Here is a 12,591-nt window from a genome sequence, read left to right as displayed (position 1 = left end):
ATCTGGCCCCTGTTCCCTCTGTCCTCATCTGCTCTGCTCCTCTTCCTGTGACCCTTCCCATCATCCTGTCCACTCTGCCTTAGAGCCTTTGCTCTAGTTTTCTCTGTCCAGGGCTCTCTCCCCCCAGATGCCCACTCGGCTAATTCCCCCACGCCTCCTTCAAGTCTTTGCCTTAATCTCACCTGCTCAGTGAAACCCACCCAGACTACTCCATTTAATACCCTCACCTGCCCAGTCCCACCCCAGCACACCTGATCCCTCTTACTCTGCCCTACTTTTTCCCATAGCCCCATCACCTCCTAATATTCTACAGGATTGACTCCTGTTGATTCTTTATCCTCTGTCTCCACTGATAGAAAGTTAGCTCCGTGATGGCAGGGGTCTTTGGGGGCTTTGTCTACTGATGTATCCCAAATACCTAAAACAGTGCCTGACACCTAATAGGGGCTCAGTAAATATTTGTTGAATGAATCTCCTGCTCAGAGAACGCAGCAGGGCCCCGGGTCTGAACCAGCTGCCAACAGGGCACAGTAGGGGCTGAATACACAGTTATTAATAGATAGACTGATTGATTCCATGACATGTCTTTGCTGTTCTGTAGCACTGTGTATTGGGCACTGGCTACCCAGTTGAAGGAAGAGGTGTGTACACAGGCTCTCCTGTGGTTGCCACAGAGGTCCCACCCATGGCCATGGCCTAGTGGGTGCCCTCTATGCCAGGCCGCAGCAGGAGATCTTTGCAGTATGACTGGGTTCATGGTTGCCCCCTTTGCTTTCCAACCCATCTCAGACGCCCCACGTGGTAAGCTGAATAATGACCCCAAAGATACGCAGATCCTAATCCCTGGATCCTGGATATGGCAAAAGGAAGTTTGCAGGTGTGATTATGTTAAAGATCTTGAGAGGGAGAGATTATCCCAATCTGCCCTAAATGTAATTATAAGTGTCCTTATAAGAGAGAGGCAGAAGGAGATCCTATGACAGAAAAGGAGAAGGCCGTGCGATGACAGAAGCAGAAACTGGAGTGGTGAGCCTTGGAGGAGGAGGAAGGGGATGCAAACCAAGGAATGCAGGCGGCCACTAGAAGCTGAAAAAGGTAAGGAAATGGATTCTCCCCTCAAGGCCTCCAGAAGGAACCAGTCCTGCCCAAACACCTTGACTTTAACCCTATGAAACTGATTTTGGATTTCTGACCTCCACAGCTGTAAGAGAACATGTCTTTGTTGTCTTTTTTTTTTTTTTTTAATTGGAGTATAGCTGCTTTACGATGTTGTGTTAGTTTCTGCTGCACAATGAAGTGAGTCAACTATATGTATACCTACATCCCCTCCCTCTGGGACTTCTCTCCCACCCCCTATAATCCCACCCAACTAGGTCATCACAGAGCACTGAGCTGAGCTCCCTGGGCTGTACAGCAGGTTCCCACTAGCTATCTATTTTACACATGGTGTATTTATGTCAAAGCTAATCTCCCAATCTGACCCTGAGAAAACCATAATTCAAAAGGACACATGTACCTCAATGTTCCATTACAGCTCTATTTACAATAGCCAGGTCATGGAAGCAGTCTAAATGCCCATTGACTGATGAATGGATAAAGAAGTTGTGGCACATATATACAATGGAACACTACTCAGCCATAAAAAGGAACGAAATTGGGTCATTTGTAGAGATGTGGATGGACCTAGAGTCTGTCATACAGAGTGAAGTAAGCCAGAAAGAGAAAAACAAATATTGTATATTAATGCATATATGTGGAATCTAGAAAAATGGTTCAGATGAACCTATTTGCAAGGCAGGAATAGAGACGTAGACGTAGAGAATGGACCTGTGGACACGGGGGGAAGGGAAGGGTGTTGTCTTAAGCCACTAAGTTTGTGGTAATTTGTTACAGCAACCATAGGAAACCACTGGCAGCTCCCCTTCACAACCACCAGCACAAACCCCACGTGTGTTTTCTCACACCACACAGAACCTCAGACTCACACTGGGGCAGGAGGACCCTGCAGTGTCCCAGGTGATGGCAGCCCTGACAACCTTGTGTTGTTCCAAGTTGAGCCACCCTCTTTCTCCTCCTCTGCAGCTTTTTCCAAACGCTTTACCAAAGGTCTTGCTGGCCTGGAATAGCTTCCCTGAGAAGACCCTCTGCATCTTCCTGCTTCTAAATATTTAATTAGTCCTAAATGAAGAATCCTCCAAAAGTGTAGAGCACTTTGCACATCTGCTGACATAATCACATTTGTGTGGTTGCTGTTGCTTCTGATTGTCATCCTGGAAACTATCCTTCCCCTCTGGCTCCGCTGCAGGTGATTGCAGGCACACTGAGAGCAGCAGCACTTTCCAAAGCACATCCTCTTGTTTCCTGGGAACCTTCCAAATTCTATAGCTCTATTTGTCATTCCACCAAACGAAGGTTGAACTGATCAGCCCCAGAGTATTCCTGAATTCTCCCATAAACACAGATCGCCATGATGCAGGGTTCCCAGACTTGGGCTTTCTATAAACAAGTCAGCATGACAATCCTGAAAGGTAGAATTATCATTCCCTCCTTACAGATGAGGAATCTGAGGCTCAGGATACCGTGGAATGTGGTGGTTAGAAGCCAGATATGGTGACCCTCAGAGCTATGCTCCATATGTTCCAGATGTCCCCTTTTCTGCCACTTGTAAGAATCTCACTTCCTGGTCTTGCAGTGGTTGGGCAGGTTGCATGACTGAGGACAATAGGACAGTGAGTTGTGAGCAGAAAAGATATATTTGTCTTCCAGGCCAGGCAAGACCCTTGTGAGATCTCCTTCTCTCTACCACGGTGACCAACGATGTCCCAGACGGAGGCTGCTCCATCCACGTGGGTCTCAGAGGAAGGACATGGATCAGAGCCGGGGCTGATCCAAGGCGGGAACACAGCATGCTGCTGTAAGCCACTGAGAGCTGGGGGTCATGTGGCCACCACTAGCTTCTCCTGACTGCCTGGTTTAGAAGTCAGCTCTGCCACTTTCTAGCTACGTGGCCTTGGATGAGTCAGTCAGCCTCTCTAGAGCTTGACAGGATGGATGCATGGCATCTGCCACAGAGTTTGGGGGAGGATTTAACAAGATAATATGAATAAAATTCTTAGTGCTGTGCCTGTCACATAGTAAATTCTCAGTAAATGGAAGCTGTAGTCACTGTTGTTGTTGTTACTGTTATTATTATAAAAGAAATTCAGTTAATTGCCCAGAGTCCCCTTAGTTAGAAGTGACTGTTGGTATGGTACAGGAGGGAAAAGGGGACCGAATTTTCTTCATCCTGTGTGTTGGACATCATTATCTGTATTTTATTTTATATTTTCACATCTTTATTGGAGTGTAAATGCTTTACAATGTTGTGCTAGTTTCTGCTGTACAACAAAGTGAATCAGCTATACATATACATATATCCCCATATCCCCTCCCTCTTGAGCCTCCCTCCCACCCTCCCCATCCCACCCCTCTAGGTGGTCACAAAGCACCGAGCTGATCTGCCTGTGCTATGCAGCAGCTTCCCACTAGCCATCCATTTTACATTTGGTAGTGTATATATGTCAGTGCTACTATCTCACTTCATCCCATCTTCCCCTTCCCCCGCTGTGCCCTCAAGTCCGTTCTCTATGTCCGTGTCTTTATTCCTGCCCTGCCACCAAGTTCATCGGTACTGCTTTTTAAAATTCCATATATATGCGTTAGCATATGGTATTTGTTTTTCTCTTTCTGACTTACTTCACTCTATATGACAGATTCTAGGTCCATCCACCTCACTACAAATAACTCAATTTCATTTCTTTTTATGGCTGAGTAATATTCCATTGTATATATGTGCCACATCTTCTTTATCCATTCATCCAATGATGGACACTTAGCTTGTTTCCATCTCCGGACTATTGTAAATAGAGCTGCAATGAACATTTTGGTACATGACTCTTTTTGAATTACGGTTTTCTTAGGGTATATGCCCAGTAGTGGGATTGCTGGGTCATATGCTAGTTCTATCTTTAGTTTTTTAAGGAACCTCCATACTGTTCTCCATAATGGTTGTATCAATTAACATTCCCACCAACAATGCAACAGGGTTCCCTTTTCTCCACACCCTCTCCAGAATTTATTGTTTGTAGATTTTTTTGGTGATGGCCATTCTGACCAGTGTGAAGTGATACCTCATTGTGGTTTTGATTTGCATTTCTCTAGCAAATTACCAATGGCATTTTTTGCAGAAGTATCCATATTTTACAGATGGGTAAACTGAGGCTCAGAGAATTATTTAACTTTTCTAGGGTCACAGAGTCATTAAATGATGGAGCCAGGATTTGAATTTAGCCCTGGATGATTCTCTCCCCATCATCTTCTTTATTTTCTTTGAAAGAGAAGGCTCCCAGCCCTGGGCACCCCTAAGCCCTGCACCCTCTACTCCAGCCCCAACTAGCTCCATCACTTCCTCAGAGCAGCATGGCTTGTCACACTACAGTGCCAGCCTTCTTAGCCTCCTCCTTAAATCTGGACCTGGCCCATCCTGACTTGACCTGCGGTAGCCCAGTCCCATATCTGACCCCTTCCCTTACCCTTCCCACCAGCTTCTCTTCAACCTGGGCAGGGGAGCACAGGGGGTCTTCAGGATTCTAGCCCAGGACCGTGTGTGCATCTTCTAACATGACAGCACGAGGGCAGAGCCTCTCTCCCAGCAGGGTTAACCTCGGGGAGGCGCACTGCATTGGGAAACAGAAGACCCCAGCTCTCCTCTGGGCTCTGCACTGGAGAATAATGACCCCTCATGTTTGCAGCTCCCACCCCCTCAGGAGCTGATTTAACTCTGCCACAGCTCCCTGCGACAGGGAGGGCCCCGGTTATCATCACCACCTCCCTAAACTCTAGAGATACTAGATGCACCTAGATACTGACATCTAGATACTAAAGCTAATAGATGTTAAGTCAGATAATCCTGGGCTCAAATTCTACTCTTTCTCTTACTCACTATGTGATGTTAGGCAAGTTATTTAGCCTCTCTGGGCCTCTGTTTCTGGATCTGTAAAGTTACTCGACCCTGTAAGATTATCAGGAGGACTCACTTATGTGCAATATGGGAAGTTCTCCCATTTAGTGAGTATCCCACAGGTGGTAGCTGTCAATGATCAGTATCATTGCCATCATCTTTATCACTATCTATGGTTTCTTGTTATTTTCTCCCAGCCTCATCTACAAAATGAAAGCTTTGAACGAGACGGTCTAATTCCCTTCCAAATTTGAGTGACTCCCTCAAACTCACACACACACACACACACACACACACACACGCACGCACACACCCTGCTGCTCAAAGAGGCAGCGCAGGGGACCCCAGATTTACAAAGCCACAGTGACAAGCCTGAGCTCTGCTCAGTTACCCTCAAGGGTCAAGTTCAGGGAGTAGGCAGAGTGTCATGGAGGCTGAAAGGCAAGAGGGCAGAGGGTGAGGGAGAAAGAGGTCAAATGCCCAGAAGGGTTAGCAGGGTGCAGGGAGACCTAAGGTCTTGGAGTGCAGCCCAGAGCCATCACTTGGAATCAGTGCCCCATAAAACCTAATGGGTGTTTGAACTATCACCAGCCAGGGAAGGTCTGGGAGTTGGAGAGAGCTTTCATCCCTCCCTGCAACTGGGGCTGAGACATAGTGGCAGGGAGACCTGGGTGGGGAGACAGAGCGTCGTCTCCACTTGCACCCTGGCACCTCTGGAAGGCAGGCAATGAGCGGTGACGGCAGCACGGCGCACCTTGTCACCTGGGGTTCTTCCCGTCCCCACCCCCGGGGCCCAGCGCTTTGATGCAAGATGGCAGCAAAGCGCTTGCCCCACCGTAGCTTGGCCGGCTGCCTTCTGGGGAAACTGGAGCACATGTTCCTACATCCAGGACTCCCAGTGCCCCACTCTGTGCGGGCCTGTGATTACATGCCAGATACGGTTAGGGCGACTGCAGCTCTGGTCGCAGGTCTACCTTCGCCCGGTGTTCGGAGGCGCCAAGCTCTGGGGAGTGGCGAGGATTTGGGCGAGCAAACCTGCTCCATCGGTCAGAGGCCAATCCGTTAGAGGAAGCCCCTCCTGCGAGGGGAAGGATTCACACAATGGAGGTCCGTGGAGATACTCTGGCCATGACCTGGCCGGCAGGAGGGCTCAGGAGTTTGCTGCACTGAGTTTGCTCCACGGTGAGTGGGCTCTGGGGGAAAGGGGCCACCTGATGGTTGGTATCGGCAGCTTGGTTCTCCAAAAAAGAGGGTGTCTGCTGTCAGGGGAAGGAGGGCAGTGGGAGGGGCCTTCTCTTCCCTTCACTGCCCTCTCTCTTTGGACGGCATACACAGAGTCATCTCCAGCATCTGCCCACAGCCTGTAATTCAGCCACCCAGCTGCACTGAGTGCTTGGCTGCTCTGGTTGTGGGGAGGGCAGATTACTGAGTGGAGTGAAGTGATTGGCACGTGCCTGGGGGGCCCGGCTGCCCTGGTAGCAGAGGCAGGCTCCACGTGACGCTGTACTGCCCGAGAAGCCCCAGCTCCCGGGACTCCTGTGTGTCCCCTTCCCAAAACTCAGACCGTCCCCCTTTCCCTTCATCATTCTTTAGATCCACGCTTCTCTAACTGTTATAAGCAAGTGAATCATCTGGGATGTGGCTAGAATTCAGATTCCAATTTAGAGCCCAAGATTCTGTATTTCTAACCAGTTCCCGGTACTGTTGCTCTGCTGCTGATGCAGGGACAATGCTCTGACTAGGAAATCTTTAGAATTTTCATAGCATCATTATGTATATGATCTCTGCTCTCATAACAGCCCTGTGGAAAGAGTAATGATAATAATAATAATGGTAGTAGCATATATCATTCTTATTGCCTCCAATGCAAGACACTGAACCCCGAATTTCATAAATCCTATTTCAATCTTCACAGCACCTCAGCAAAAGAGCTCTTTCTCAGAATTTACAGATGAGAAAAAAGTTGACATTCTGAGATAACTTGCCAAGGTCATGAACCCAAGGAGTGGTGGAGTTGGAATTCAAACTTCCATCTTCTAACGCTGGTCCCTCCTCTATTTATATATAAGGTTGACAAATTTAAGCTTCTTTTAAAAAGTAATGGTCAAGGGTGTAAGCTCTGGAGCCAGAGTGTGCCTGACTTTAGCAGAGAGCCCAAGAATCTGGACCCAGACTCTTACGATTTGAATGCTAGCTTTGTCACTGGCTAGCTTAATGATCTTGGGCAACTTACTTAACCTCTCTGTGCTTCAGTTTCTTTAACTGAAATGGCAATGATAATACTAGGGTTATTATGAGGATTATACAGTCAGCCTTCTGTATCTATGGATGTGGAACCTGCAGATACAGAGGACTGACTGTAAGACACGTGAGCATTTACAGATTTTGGTATCCAAGGGGGTGGGGTCCTGGAACCAGTGCCCCTCAGATACCAAGGGACACTGTAGAAACTATGATATATCATTATATATGCATCTCATAATATATATAATCCTCATAATAACCATAGTAGTATCTATCTATCTATCTATCATTGACCTTAAACAAATAGACAGTTATTTCTTCAGCAGTACATGGGTTTATTCAGGATCAGCAAAGAATTGTAATTTGGGGTCTGCAAGCATGATGAGCCATGTGTAAGTGTTGTGCAACAAAGAGAGGAGAACTCTTTTATAGAGGGCGAAAGGAAGCTGGGAGGGCTATAGTAAACGTAGAGTCCATTGGAGGAATTGAGAGTTCAAAGCATAGTGGCTTTTCATTGGCTGAGCTCCTGCCAGCCTAGAAGAGAAAGATTTTCTTCTTCCTGTAGGGCTCTGCTATCATCCAGGGTGTGAGAACTCCTCCTTCTGACCTCTCAACTCGAGATTCATTGAGGTCTCTGTTTATTCATTTTTATATTATCTGTCCAATGAGATTATAGGTGGAGGGCACTTAGAAAAGTGTCTGGCACAAATATCAGTGATATGATTACTTGTGAAATGGGGATATTGATACTAAAGACAAAGACTATCACTCAATCAAAGACTTTGCAAGTGTCAGACACTTTTCTATATGTAGTGACTCATTTAGTTCTCATAATAATTCTATAAGCTAGATTTAATATTAATCACATTGTATAGATGAGGAAACCGAGGCACAGAGTTTAAATGACTTGCCCCAAATCACATAGCTAATAAGTGACAGAGCTGGAATTTGAACCCAGTGTGATTCACGCAACACATATTGACATATTGATTGAGTGTTTACAGTGTGCCAGGCACTGCTGTAGGCACTGGAAATACAGCAGTAAACACAATAAACCCCCTGCTCTCTAGGGGTCCTAGACTGATACCTCCTAAGCACTCAGCACAGTGCTTGGCACATGGCAAAACCCTCAATGAACACTAGCTCTGCTTGTCCTCTTACCCTTCTCTTGCCTGTGGCAGACATCACTAATTGATCACAGCATTCTTTCCCGCAGAGCCTGCCTCCGTCCAAAAAACCTGTCTTAAGACAGCACTCCAGGCAGCCTCTGTCTGCACTGAGACCAAAGCTATGTCAGCTCTGAGTAATCATGGAACAAATGAACATCTCTGACCTCAAAGCCTGTGGTGTCAGCACCCAGGAGGAGGCAGATGGGACAGAGACAGAGGGAGGTTCATATGGGGAAGAGCCGAGAAGCAAAGATTGACCAGGGAGGTGGGGAGGGAAAGCACTACCAACAGCTGCTCAACTCCCTTGCTCTCGGCCTGGAGCTTTCTAAAGAGGATGAGCAAGACGACTGGGCAGGGGGCTGGCCATCCCCATGCAGGTCTGTCCCTAGTGACACCAGTTAGGGCTGATAATCCTGCTAGGCCCTCTTGGGCCCCAGATCTTTGGAGCCTGGCACTAGGCTTGGGGAGAGGTAGAAGGTGAGGTAAAGGGCGAGCAAAGGGCTCCCCACCCCGGCTCTACTGCCTGCTATCGAGCCCACCTACTGCCCAGCAGAAAGCCTGGCTGCAATTCCCACTTTATGGCCTCTGCCAAATGAAGCACAAACTTCACTACATCACCCCCCTGACAGGACAGGGAGGGGCTGGAGTGAAACGCTGGGCGGCTTCAGCCCCTAATCTAATCACTGGCATGGGTCATTTCAATTCCGGAGTGTGCTGGGGGCGTGGCAGCTCCCCAAAGCCTCCATGCTGGTGCTCAGCTAATTGCGAATCTCTTACTGTCTCCCAGGTGAATAACTCAGGACTAAGAGCTTCTGGTTGCTGAGATGGAGTGTGAGCTGGGGAACTGGACAGGGCAACACCTGAGATGGGCCCTGGGGCACAGATGGGGTTGCAGGGAGGGAAGCACAGCCTTCCTGGAGGGGACACAGGGACTGTTGTCCCTGCCCTGGGATGACCACCCACCATCTGGGAACTGGTCTTAAAACCCAAGACCTAGAAACAGACTCACAGACATAGAGATCAGACTTGTGATTGCCAAGGGGGAGGGGGAGGGGGGGGAGGGAGAGGGATGCACTGGGAGTTTTGGGTTGGCAGATGCAACCAACCCAAAACAACAGTGGATAAACAACAAGGTCCTACCGTAGAGCACAGGGAACTATATCCAATCTCCTGGGATAAATCATAATGGAAAAGAATATTAAAAAAAAGAAAGTCTATATATGTATAACTGAGTCACTTTGCTGTACAGCGGAGATTGGTACAACATTGTAAATCAACTATACTTTGATTTAAAAAAAAAAGAAAGAAAGAAAAAAAAAGCAAAACCCAAGACTTGAAGTTTTCTGGAACCTCAGAGCCACAGGGTAGGGTAAAAATTTAAGTTCCACCCCTTCCTACTAACCTTGTCTTTAGATACATAATTAGATCCCTGAGGAGTGAGAGGGCCCAGGAAGCCTTCGGGCTTTACCGAGGGGAGAGCTAATGCCTTCGGGCAGCTTCAGGCTGGCTGCCTGCAGGGCGGCTCTTTGGTTCCTTTATGGGTCTGGCCCATAGAGGCTTCAAGCTGGACCCCGGGAGACTGGCTGAGTCATGGAGATGTAAGAGACGAGGGGCTCAGTATCCTTAACCACACAGCTCCTCTCCTCTAGTACAACTGGAGAAGTAGGTGGGGATGTCTTGGGAGGAAAGTGAGACCTCTACCATCGAATTATTGGCCATCCAACAGGATGCAGAGACTGTGGGAGATTGTGGCAGCAGCCCTTGGAAGTTTTTCTGGATATAATGACAAATAGAGGGCTGCCTGTCTAGCCAGGGGTTGTGCGTAACTAACTCTTTATTCTAGATGTTAGTGAAGTCCCCAGAACTGGAGCTGAGATTTCTTGGTGAGTGCTGAAACTACCTGAGATTCTGGGAAACAGCAGATGGTAGGAGCATTCACAGCTGGGAAAATCCCATTTTTGCTCTGTTCCTCAGTTGTCTTCCTCTATGAAATGGGAATCATGAAAGGTATAAACACTTGGAGAGGCTGAGCCAATGCTGCTCTGTAAGTAAGGGCTGCTGGTGCCCTATCTTCGTCCCACTGCAGAGGGACACTATTCCAGGAGGAGGGCTCTAAGTGCCATTCGCTAATGATAGCTTTGCTTCAGGCCCTGACCCAGGGCTTAGAATGAGTCTCTGGCTGCCATGTTGACATCAGGGCCACTTGGCACTTGGACAGAGGAGGTCCACACACTGGGGCCTGGCTCAGTAGCCAGGCTTCACTCCTGAAGGCCTGCTGACATAGAGAGGCTGGGAGAGATTCCCTAGGGAGAAAGCCAAGGTGAGCTGCATGGGAAGTGAAATAGGAAGTCCCTTGGGCAGCACCCACCCCCACCCCTTGCCCGACCCGCAGCCCAAGTCCCTGACAAGGAGGCATATGGTGGCTTCAGCCCTTGGCCTTTGGATTCTGGAATAAAGGCCCTTCTGGGGCATCCAATCCATAAATGGATTCTGATAGAGGTAGCTGGAAGAGGACCTCACAGCAAAGACTAAAGAATGGAATCCGTCTGTTGATAGCAGGCAGGTGTTTTTATTTCGCAATATATGATTTACTTTTCCAAGTACTCTTAAATACATTGCTTCATTCTGAGCCTCAAAATTCTGTGATATGGGTAGAATAAGTATAAGCAGCCCCGATGTCAAATAGTAAGCTGAAGCTCTGAGAGGTCAGTCTCAAGGTCCCCTGGCTAGGTAGTGATGGAGCCAGGAGCAAAGTCAGGTGGTGGAAAGGAAGGAGCCTCTGTAGTGGGGACCTCACCGCAGATCTTTTCCTTTTCTAATAACCGAGACAGTGAAGAAATATTTGGGATCAATTTAGAGGCTAACTGAGCAGGTCGAGGCAGAGGAGACCAGGAGCAGGAAGTAGGAAGCGAGGAGGGAAACAGGTGGGCGTTTGCATGGACACTTCCTGTTCACAAACTTCTTACACTCCTCATTTCATTAACAGCAGCAGCGGAATTTCATGGACAATTGGCGTTGAGCATTAACTGGGAGGTAATGAGAGGGAGGATGCGGTAAAGGCTGTTTGAATTTAAATTCTTTTCCTTTGGGGGGATGGGGGGCAGATTTTTTTAAAGGCAATTTTAGTGCTGGAAAAAGTTCCTAGCAAACAGCAGTCCTCTGTAAGCAGTGTTAGGAGTAATGCCTTACCCTCAGCCCACGGTGTTCTTCTACCCACCAAATTCTGGTGCTTGCCCTGAGTGAGGGATGCTGAGGGACTGGGTGTCTGACCCTGGGCAGATTCAGTCCCTCAGACTTGGGGAAACACACTGGTAGATGGTAGAAATGTGTTTACCATCAGCCACGAGCTAGAATGAGTTTCTCTGCAATAGTTATGGCAGAATCACCATGAAAAAAACTCTGTATGGACCTAGGCAGAGATGAGGATGACCTAGAAATAGAAAACAAGATTTCTGTTTTAGGAGTGTGCGATCTATTTGACAAGTGATACACACACACACAGAGCCATGAAACATTCAAGGGGAGAAGGATAGGAGATAATGTAAGTCTGAAGTTAGAGGAGAGGGGACAGAGTCATAGGGTAATCAGGTGGTAAGGGTGGGGGAGGAAGGCTGTTTTTTGAGCCAGGTCTTAGACAGGGACCTACAGATAGGTGAAACAGAAGAAGACTGTGCCAACTAGAAATAGAGGCTTAGATGGAAATGAACCCCTTCCTGAGCAGGATGGTAGGCAGGCTGAGTTGGCTAGATTGAAGGTTCTGTAATAGAAAGCAATGAGAAATGAAGAAAGTTAAATATAAGAGGAGGGAAACTTTGTGGAAGGCGTGAATTCTAATTTTAGGATTCAGGTTATGAGGCCACAGGAACTGCCATAAGATAGGATAATCAGTACAGAATTGGCTACTGAGGAGAATGAACCAGAAGTTGATTAGTTATCCAAGTGCAAGGTGATCAGGGCTCTTCTATCTGGACAGATGGCTGTGGGCACAGATGGGGAGCTAAGGGGCCATTGGGACTCTGATGGCTAATTTTCTGTGTCAACTTGGCTGGGCCACAGATATTTGTTCAAACATTATTCTTGGTGTTTCTGTGAAGGTATCTCTTAAATGTTTAAAGTCTTTAAACCAGTAGACTTTGAGTCAAACAGATTGTCCTCCAGAACGTGGGTGGGATTCATCCA

Source organism: Globicephala melas, chromosome 8 (assembly GCF_963455315.2).
Source record: "Globicephala melas chromosome 8, mGloMel1.2, whole genome shotgun sequence".
NCBI lineage: Eukaryota > Metazoa > Chordata > Mammalia > Artiodactyla > Delphinidae > Globicephala > Globicephala melas.
This window is presented reverse-complemented; position numbering follows the sequence as displayed.